The sequence below is a fragment of the Mus musculus genome, chromosome 8, assembly GCF_000001635.26.
Source record: "Mus musculus strain C57BL/6J chromosome 8, GRCm38.p6 C57BL/6J".
Lineage (NCBI taxonomy): Eukaryota > Metazoa > Chordata > Mammalia > Rodentia > Muridae > Mus > Mus musculus.
The window spans coordinates 42244309-42254838 of NC_000074.6; the positions used below are offsets into that span (position 1 = coordinate 42244309).

Genomic DNA, 10530 nt, shown 5'->3' on the forward strand with positions numbered 1-10530 from the left:
TAATTGAATATAATTTTACAATAAAATTGTTTTGCAATATTGAGCTGTAATATTGTATGATTTCAGACAAATTGTAGCTTACTATTATATCTCCAATCCATATCTGTCATAATAAAAAAGATAATTTTCCCAACACATAATATTGATTTTGTTTCATCTTTCTCATTCGTATGCCTCTAATTTGTTTATGTCTTCTGGTCTCATACCTTAATGTAAAAAATATATGCTTTTTTAAAAAGACATAGACTAAATAACTGGCTACACAAACAAGACCCAACATTTTGCTGTTTACAGGAGACACATCTCAGAGAAAAAGATAGACACTACCTCAGAATAAAAGGCTGGAAAACAAATTTCCAAGCAAATGGTATGAAGAAACAAGCTGGAGTAGCCATCCTAATATCTGATAAGATTGACTTCCAACCCAAAGTCATCAAAAAAGACAAGGAGGGGCACTTCGTTCTCATCAAAGGTAAAATCCTCCAAGAGGAACTCTCAATTCTGAATATCTATGCTCCAAATACAAGGGCAGCCACATTTATTAAAGAAACTTTAGTAAAGCTCAAAGCACACATTGCACCTCACACAATAATAGTGGGAGACTTCAACAGACCACTTTCACCAATGGACAGATCATGGAAACAGAAACTAAACAGGGACACACTGAAACTAACAGAAGTGATGAAACAAATGGATCTGACAGATATCTACAGAACATTTTATCCTAAAACAAAAGGATATACCTTCTTCTCAGCACCTCATGGTACCTTCTCCAAAATTGACCATATAATTGGTCACAAAACAGGCCTCAACAGATTCAAAAATATTGAAATTGTCCCATGTATCCTATCAGATCACCATGCACTAAGGCTGATCTTCAATAACAAAAAAAATAACAGAAAGCCAACACTCACGTGGAAACTGAACAACACTCTTCTCAATGATACCTTGGTCAAGGAAGGAATAAAGAAAGAAATTAAAGACTTTTTAGAGTTTAATGAAAATGAAGCCACACGTACCCAAACCTTTGGGACACAATGAAAGCATTTCTAAGAGGGAAACTCATAGCTCTGAGTGCCTCCAAGAAGAAACGGGAGAGAGCACATACTAGCAGCTTGACAACATATCTAAAAGCTCTAGAAAAAAAGGAAGCAAATTCACCCAAGAGGAGTAGACGGCAGGAAATAATCAAACTCAGGGGTGAAATCAACCAAGTGGAAACAAGAAGAACTATTCAAAGAATTAACCAAAGGAGGAGTTGGTTCTTTGAGAAAATCAACAAGATAGATAAACCCTTAGCTAGACTCACTAGAGGGCACAGAGACAAAATCCTAATTAGCAAAATCAGAACTGAAAAGGGAGACATAACAACAGATCCTGAAGAAATCCAAAACACCATCAGATCCTTCTACAAAAGGCTATACTCAACAAAACTGGAAAACCTGGACGAAATGGACAAATTTCTGGACAGATACCAGGTACCAAAGTTGAATCAGGATCAAGTTGACCTTCTAAACAGTCCCATATCCCCTAAAGAAATAGAAGCAGTTATAAATAGTCTCCCAGCCAAAAAAAGCCCAGGACCAGACGGGTTTAGTGCAGAGTTCTATCAGACCTTCAAAGAAGATCTAATTCCAGTTCTGCACAAACTTTTTCACAAGATAGAAGTAGAAGGTACTCTACCCAACTCATTTTATGAAGCCACTATTACTCTGATACCTAAACCACAGAAAGATCCAACAAAGATAGAGAACTTCAGACCAAATTCTCTTATGAATATCGATGCAAAAATCCTCAATAAAATTCTCGCTAACCGAATCCAAGAACACATTAAAGCAATCATCCATCCTGACCAAGTAGGTTTTATTCCAGGGATGCAGGGATGGTTTAATATATGAAAATTCATCAATGTAATCCACTATATAAACAAACTCAAAGACAAAAACCACATGATCATCTCGTTAGAAGCAGAAAAAGCATTTGACAAGATCCAACACCCATTCATGATAAAAGTCTTGAAAAGATCAGGAATTCAAGGCCCATACCTAAACATGATAAAAGCAATCTACAGCAAACCAGTAGCCAACATCAAAGTAAATGGAGAGAAGCTGGAAGCAATCCCACTAAAATCAGGGACTAGACAAGGCTGCCCACTTTCTCCCTACCTTTTCAACATAGTACTTGAAGTATTAGCCAGAGCAATTCGACAACAAAAGGAGATCAAAGGGATACAAATTGGAAAGGAGAAAGTCAAAATATCACTTTTTGCAGATGATATGATAGTATATATAAGTGACCCTAAAAATTCCACCAGAGAACTCCTAAACCTGATTAAACAGCTTCGGTGAAGTAGCTGGATATAAAATTAACTCAAGTCAATGGCCTTTCTCTACACAAAGAATAAACAGGCTGAGAAAGAAATTAGGGAAACAACACCCTTCTCAATAGTCACAAATAATATAAAATATCTCGGAGTGACTCTAACTAAGGAAGTGAAAGATCTGTATGATAAAAACTTCAAGTCTCGAGTCGGATCCCAGCAGCAGCTGCGGCGGCTCAGGTCTTCAGTTGCTCTTTCTGTCTCCCTTTCGTTTCTGGAAACATGGCCTCTGGTGTGGCTGTCTCTGATGGTGTCATCAAGGTGTTCAATGACATGAAGGTTCGCAAGTCTTCAACACCAGAAGAAGTGAAGAAACGCAAGAAGGCAGTGCTCTTTTGCCTGAGTGAGGACAAGAAGAACATCATCCTGGAGGAGGGCAAGGAGATCCTGGTAGGAGATGTGGGGCATACTGTGGACGACCCCTACACCACTTTTGTCAAGATGCTGCCAGACAAGGACTGCTGCTATGCACTCTATGATGCAACCTATGAGACCAAGGAGAGCAAGAAGGAGGACCTGGTGTTCATCTTCTGGGCCCCCGAGAATGCACCCCTTAAGAGCAAAATGATCTATGCCAGCTCCAAGGATGCCATCAAGAAGAAGCTGACAGGAATCAAGCATGAATTACAAGCTAACTGCTACGAGGAGGTCAAGGACCACTGCACCCTGGCAGAGAAACTAGGTGGCAGCGCGGTCATTTCCCTGGAGGGCAAGCCTTTGTGAGCCACCTCCAGCCCCCTGCCTGGAGCATCTTAACAGCCCCAGACCTGCTCTTGGGTGTTGCAGGCTGCCCCTTTCCTGCCAGACCTGAGGGGCTGGGGGGATCCCAGCAGGGGGAGGGCTATCCCTTCACCCCAGTTGCCAAACATCCCTCCCACCCCCTGGACCGTCCTTCCCCCTCCATCCCTGACTGTTCTGGCCTTCCCAAACTGCTTTTGATCTTCTGATTCCTCTTGGGTTGAAGCAGACCAAGTCCCATCCTAGGCACCCAGTTTGGGGGGAGCCTGTATTTTTTTTAATGACACCCCTACTCCGTATCCCTCCCCATCCCATGCTGCCAACTTCTAACCACAATAGTGACTCTGTGCTTATCTGTTTAGTTCTGTGTGTAAATGAAATGTGGAAATGACCCTCCCTGCCCCAGCTGGCTGTCCTCCCCTTTCCCTTGATCTTGACCACTCATGGAAGCAGGACCAGTAAGGGACCTTCAATTTAAAACAAAACAAAACAAAAAAACAATAAAAAGGCTAATTAACACCATGAAAAAAAAAACTTCAAGTCTCTGAAGAAAGAAATTAAAGAAGATCTCAGAAGATGGAAAGATCTCCCATGCTCATGGATTGGCAGGATCAACATTGTAAAAATGGCTATCTTGCCAAAAGCAATCTACAGATTCAATGCAATCCCCATCAAAATTCCAACTCAATTCTTCAACGAATTAGAAGGAGCAATTTGCAAATTCATCTGGAATAACAAAAAACCTAGGATAGCAAAAACTCTTCTCAAGGATAAAAGAACCTCTGGTGGAATCACCATGCCTGACCTAAAGCTTTACTACAGAGCAATTGTGATAAAAACTGCATGGTACTGGTATAGAGACAGACAAGTAGACCAATGAAATAGAATTGAAGACCCAGAAATGAACCCACACACCTATGGTCACTTGATCTTCGACAAGGGAGCTAAAACCATCCAGTGGAAGAAAAACAGCATTTTCAACAATTGGTGCTGGCACAACTGGTTGTTATCATGTAGAAGAATGCGAATCGATCCATACTTATCTCCTTGTACTAAGGTCAAATCTAAATGGATCAAAGAACTTCACATAAAACCAGAGACACTCAAACTTATAGAGGAGAAAGTGGGGAAAAGCCTTGAAGATATGGGCACAGGGGAAAAATTCCTGAACAGAACAGCAATGGCTTGTGCTGTAAGATCGAGAATTGACAAATGGGACCTAATGAAACTCCAAAGTTTCTGCAAGGCAAAAGACACCGTCAATAAGACAAAGAGACCACCAACAGATTGGGAAAGGATCTTTACCTATCCTAAATCAGATAGGGGACTAATATCCAACATATATAAAGAACTCAAGAAGGTGGACTTCAGAAAATCAAATAACCCCATTAAAAAATGGGGCTCAGAACTGAACAAAGAATTCTCACCTGAGGAATACCGAATGGCAGAGAAGCACCTGAAAAAATGTTCAACATCCTTAATCATCAGGGAAATGCAAATCAAAACAACCCTGAGATTCCACCTCACACCAGTCAGAATGTCTAAGATCAAAAATTCAGGTGACAGCAGATGCTGGCGAGGATGTGGAGAAAGAGGAACACTCCTCCATTGTTGGTGGGATTGCAGGCTTGTACAACCACTCTGGAAATCAGTCTGGCATTCCTCAGAAAATTGGACATAGTACTACTGGAGGATCCAGCAATACCTCTCCTGGGCATATATCCAGAAGATGCCCCAACTGGTAAGAAGGACACATTCTCCACTATGTTCATAACAGCCTTATTTTTAATAGCCAGAAGCTGGAAAGAACCCAGATGCCCCTCAACAGAGGAATGGATACAGAAGATGTGGTACATCTACACAATGGAGTACTACTCAGCTATTAAAAAGAATGAATTTATGAAATTCCTAGGCAAATGGATGGACCTGGAGGGCATCATCCTGAGTGAGGTAACACATTCACAAAGGAACTCACACAATATGTACTCACTGATAAGTGGATATTAGCCCAAAACCTAGGATACCCAAGATATAAGATACAATTTCCTAAACACATGAAACTCAAGAAAAATGAAGACTGAAGTGTGGACACTATGCCCCTCCTTAGAAGTGGGAACAAAACACCCTTGGAAGGAGTTACAGAGACAAAGTTTGGAGCTGAGATGAAAGGATGGACCATGTAGAGACTGCCATATCCAGGGATCCACCCCATAATCAGCATCCAAACGCTGACACCATTGCATACACTAGCAAGATTTTATCGAAAGGACCCAGATGTAGCTGTCTCTTGTGAGACTATGCCGGGGCCTAGCAAACACAGAAGTGGATGCTCACAGCCAGCTAATGGATGGATCACAGGGCTCCCAATGGAGGAGCTAGAGAAAGTACCCAAGGAGCTAAAGGGATCTGCAACCCTATAGATGGATCAACATTATGAACTAACCAGTACCCCGGAGCTCTTGACTCTAGCTGCATATGTATCAAAAGATGGCCTAGTCGGCCATCACTGGAAAGAGAGGCCCATTGGACAGGCAAACTTTATATGCCCCAGTACAGGGGAACGCCAGGGCCAAAAAGGGGGAGTGGGCGGGTAGGGGAGTGGGGGTGGGTGGGTATGGGGGACTTTTGGTATAGCATTGGAAATGTAAATGAGCTAAATACCTAATAAAAATGGAAAGAAAAAAAAATATATATGCTTTTTTAAAATGATAATCTCTGAGAATAAACACAGTTTTATAGTTAGCATATATACATATATACATGTAGATGTATATATGTATTTATGCTTATAATATGACTATAGTTATTTAAGCAACCAACTCTGTAGGCAACTTTCTCTGAGAGTTTATGAATATAAGGGATAGTTTTAGGAAAATAGGGTGTAATGAATCTGTCCTATTAGGATAAAAACCATAAATTCATCAGTTTTGCTTATTTTATTGCTTATGTATTTCTAGACATTACAACTTTGTCTGATTATAGTAAAATGACCAGCAAATTTTCAACTGAATACAGAAATATAAGCTTATTTGTAAGCTATATATTGGCAAAATATGAAACAGGATATGGAGTATGGTAATTCTGGCTACATAAAATTCAATTCCCAATTTATACAATTAATTGAATGCTTTACAAAATGTCAGCCTATACTTTAAATTATTGAATAAACAATTAAATAGTCACACTAAATAAAAGACCCAAGGGAAGTAAAGTCAAAACTGCAATAGATCTAAAATAGCTGGAATGTCCTATGCTAAGTAAAGCACCATGGCATAATTTTCTTCTAATAAATAAAGAGAACTCAGTCTATCATTTTAATAACATTATTATGATTATTCATATGGTTTTGCTAGGGTATGCTCCAAGTCATTTCCATTCTTGTGACAATTAAACCACACATTTATCAGATATGTCATGTTTACTTGATACTTTATAGTGACTTTTCAATGGAGAAAATAAAGTATTTTTATCGTGTTTTATTTAACCTTTTAGAGCTTAAAATTCAGCGAGGTTAGCTTTTTTGATTAACTTATTTTAAAGGTTATAAAAATTTTATTGTGGCATCCTACAATAATAAATTTATTTCAATTTGCCAATATGTAATATCCAGTAAATAGCGTTTTCTATGGCTCATATTCATATTCTTTATTAACCACTTATAAAAAGGGCATAGCTTGCTCCTAGTATTTATCTAATTAAGTAGAGCTCTGTAAGAATACATAGTTGCAGTGTACAGTTGCTGAACAATTTCGTCTAGGTTTTTTGTTTTTGTTGTTTTTTCATTTGCCCAGAAGAATTAATGAGCTTTTCATATAATCATTATGGGTATTAAAATACATAAACCACAATAATAAAGAAAAATCATAAGGAAGTAAGGGAAATGAGAGACATTGTTAGCAAAGTCTTCATGATTGATAGTCATGACTTTTTATATTTTGCTGAAAAATGTTTGCACTGGATTTGAGTGCTTCAGTTCTAGCCAAATGTCAAGATCTATCCAAACAACTATCTACTATACTTCAGTCACTTGAAATAATTGGATGAACTCTCCAGTGCTCTGAAAGATCACCTTGACTTTGTTTGCCTTTAATGTAGTCATTGAAACATTTGGACTTACATATTCATTTTTGTTATTTTATCCTATTTATGTAGTGTAATTAATTATAGTTGTACTCTGAAAATACCTATTCTGACTAAATTTAAGACCCATCTAGTATATCTTTAGGATTTATGTTTATAAATGAAAACAGTGCATCTTTAAATGTTCTAATCAAGGGAGGTAACAGATTCTAAACAATGTGACTGCTGAAGCTAGTTTATAAAAGTGAAACAACCTTCACCCAGACCCTAATGTCCCCACTCTACCTTTTTCTGAATTTCATGTATTCTTTTTATTTTTAATAACCCAGTAATTCCATTTATTGCCGCATCTGTTGTTCATGGGTCATATGCTGGGACATAAGCAATGCATCAATAGCCACATCCCACAAGGAGAGTGGTTCTCCTTCCTTCCTTCAGCATCTGTCAACCAGCAATAGGAGTAGTACCTTAGGGCTTTCTCCCCAGATATGTTGGAATTCTGACTAGTTTAATCTTATGTAAGTCTTAAATTCTACCCCAAATGCTGAGGTCATGCATGCAACAGTGATGCCATTACCAGAATCTTCATTCTATACCTCTCCGTCCAGCTTCATGCACTTATTGTCTAGGCCACCCTCTTCAAGGACCCTTGGGATGGTGGAAGGTTGATAGAGATAACCCACCACAGCTGAATACTCAGTATCAGTATTATACTTAGCTCTTTGACCAGTTTTAAGTCTTTGCAATAGCTATTACCCACTACTAAAAGAGGCTTCCCTGACCTAAGACTAGCCAAATTCTTTTGCTATAAACATAAACAAATGCTTAAAATGCAGTTAGACAGCATGCCAGTTTCCCCTATAAGAATTTTGAAAAGATTTACAGCACCAGGCATAAAACCTTTCCAATGAAACAGGCCTGATATCCACCTGAAGACATTCATTACCCCAGTAACCATCATGCCACTCTTGCAGCCTGGCCATATCTCTAAGCAAGTCAGTCTTCTAGCATGCAGGGACCAGAGCTGGGTAAGACTACAGATGCCTTTTTCCACCTTATAAAAACTTCTGGGCCTTTCTTACATGAAACCTGCTTTTGAAATCTAAGCTGATCATATGGTAAGTAAACACAGATAACAGACATCCTGTGTCGAACATTTGACTGCTAGTACCAAGTAAAGCATAGCAAGGGCTGAGGGAGACATGTGAGTGAGCCTAAAGGGATTATAATGTAGTAATTGGTTGTAACTTATCAGTAAAAGCAGAGTGAAGCAGTGCTGAACAGTACCACTGGGCCATGTTCAAGTAGGAGTAAAATAATTTTGTCATTATTTGTAGGCATCAGTTAGATTTATTAAGCATTTTGATATACCAACTTCAATAAAACAATGTGTATGTTTTTAGTAGTGATTCTCGTTTTCCTGTATTTTAATAGATCAATTGAAAAATAAATCATATGGAAGAAGACTGTTGGTTACTGTTATTGTGAAATTTCCTGATAAAGTTAATAGCCCAAAGGCCTATTGATGATGAGCAGTTATTACAACTGGCAATTTGATATATATATATATATATAGTATGATATGTATATTTGAGTATGACTACAGATATCCTATTGCAAATGCTTTGCATACATTTATCTAAAAAAGTGAAAATTATGTGAAATATTAGAAATCTCACAGGGTTACTGAATCTGAGTGATTAAGACAAAATGTATGCCTTTACTTTTCAGTATAAGAAAGATTATTTTTCTCTATAAATCTATACTAATTATTTCAGTATTTTGTACATCACTAATCTCTATTAACACAATTACTTAAATACCCAATCTCCTCATTTTAGTGGAATAATTGATTGCTTAAAATTAGTTACTTTAAATTTTGAAATTAATTTTTTTTCTATGCAGCAATTGCCTATCTCTCTAGAAATTATCTGGTACATTCATTAAAGAGGGTTTATTTTTGTTTTGAGATCAGAGTTCTGCACTCTGTAATTGCTCTGGTGTACTCTCCACAAAGACAGAAGCTAGTTATTTTCAGTAATTGGGATACTAATGAGTATGTAGACTTTTCGCAATGACAGAAGAACAAAAATGCAAAACACTGAAAAAAGCCAGACACAGTAAAGGCCATAACCCTGGTAATTATACCCTCAAATGACTTAATTTCTTTGTCAGCATATCAGGGTCCTGTTACTCTAATGAGTAGTTAACTTCACTTTTTTTGGTATTTGTCAGATTTTTTTTTTTTAGGCTAGTTATAGAGTCACTTATTTCTTGGAATTTTTTAGTCTCCAAAATTATTTGGAGTTGGTAATCTATAGCTGTTCAATATAAGCTTTGGATATATTTTATCTTTTCTCACAGGTTATTTTTGTCTCCTTTTGTTTTATATTCTATAGTAAAACTGGTTTTTAGATATATTCAAATTTATGATTGTTAATTGTTTGTTAACAATTTATCTTTATTTTACTGCAAAATATTTTATTATGTAATAAGCTGTCTAGTTTCTCTAGTCAAGATTAACTTATTTTTTTAATGCACATAGTATTTTGTGTTTCTATAGAATTTTGCAGTTTTATTTCCTATTTTCCAGATAATTGCTTAAAAGATGATGTTTAATTGTTCATATTATAGAGGCATTTTTTATGGATAAAAGAGACCAAGTGTCATACCAAAAAAATGATTCTTTCTTACAGTGTAGCTAACAGGTGATGTTTTGTTTCATTGTTGGTAACAAACAAATCATGAAATTCTTAATCACTCTATCAAATGGTAACTTATTTTGAATTCATACAAACATACAGTATCTGGAATGATTTTAAATTCATCTCTTCATCACTTCTTGGCCTTTTGGATAAGATCAGGGGAAAGTCATCCATCTTAGCTTGAACCTGCTCATTTCAAATGATTTCTTTATACCCTCTCTTTGATACTTGCATTTCTCCACCTAGGATGCCATATTTTCATTTGTGGTGTACAGATTGGCATGAGCCAGTGTTGTGGTAAATATCATTTGGAGGCTTTTACCCTACCTTAGATAATTTAGTTGCCAAATAAAAGATATAAATATATTCATAATAAACCTTAAAGCACGAGAGCTGGGAAGATATCAACCCTCTCTGCTATTTTGCCTTCGTTCCTGTCAACAACCCCAAGATACCATTTGCTATGTTCAGCGTGGGCTGCTCTTAATTGAACAGGCCAGCCCTCAGGGCTATGTGCTCACAAGCCTTGCTACTCTATTGTGACTTCTTCTTCTTCTTCTTCTTCTTCTTCTTCTTCTTCTTCTTCTTCTTCTTCTTCTTCTTCTTCTTCTTCTTCTTCTTCTTCTT

The 10530-nt window shown here is 37.3% G+C and overlaps 1 pseudogene; it reads left to right on the forward strand.

The window, feature by feature from the left end:
• On the forward strand, nt 2528–3487 carry Gm6180 (predicted pseudogene 6180; annotated as a pseudogene).
• Nucleotides 3488–10530: the final 7043 nt, after the last annotated feature.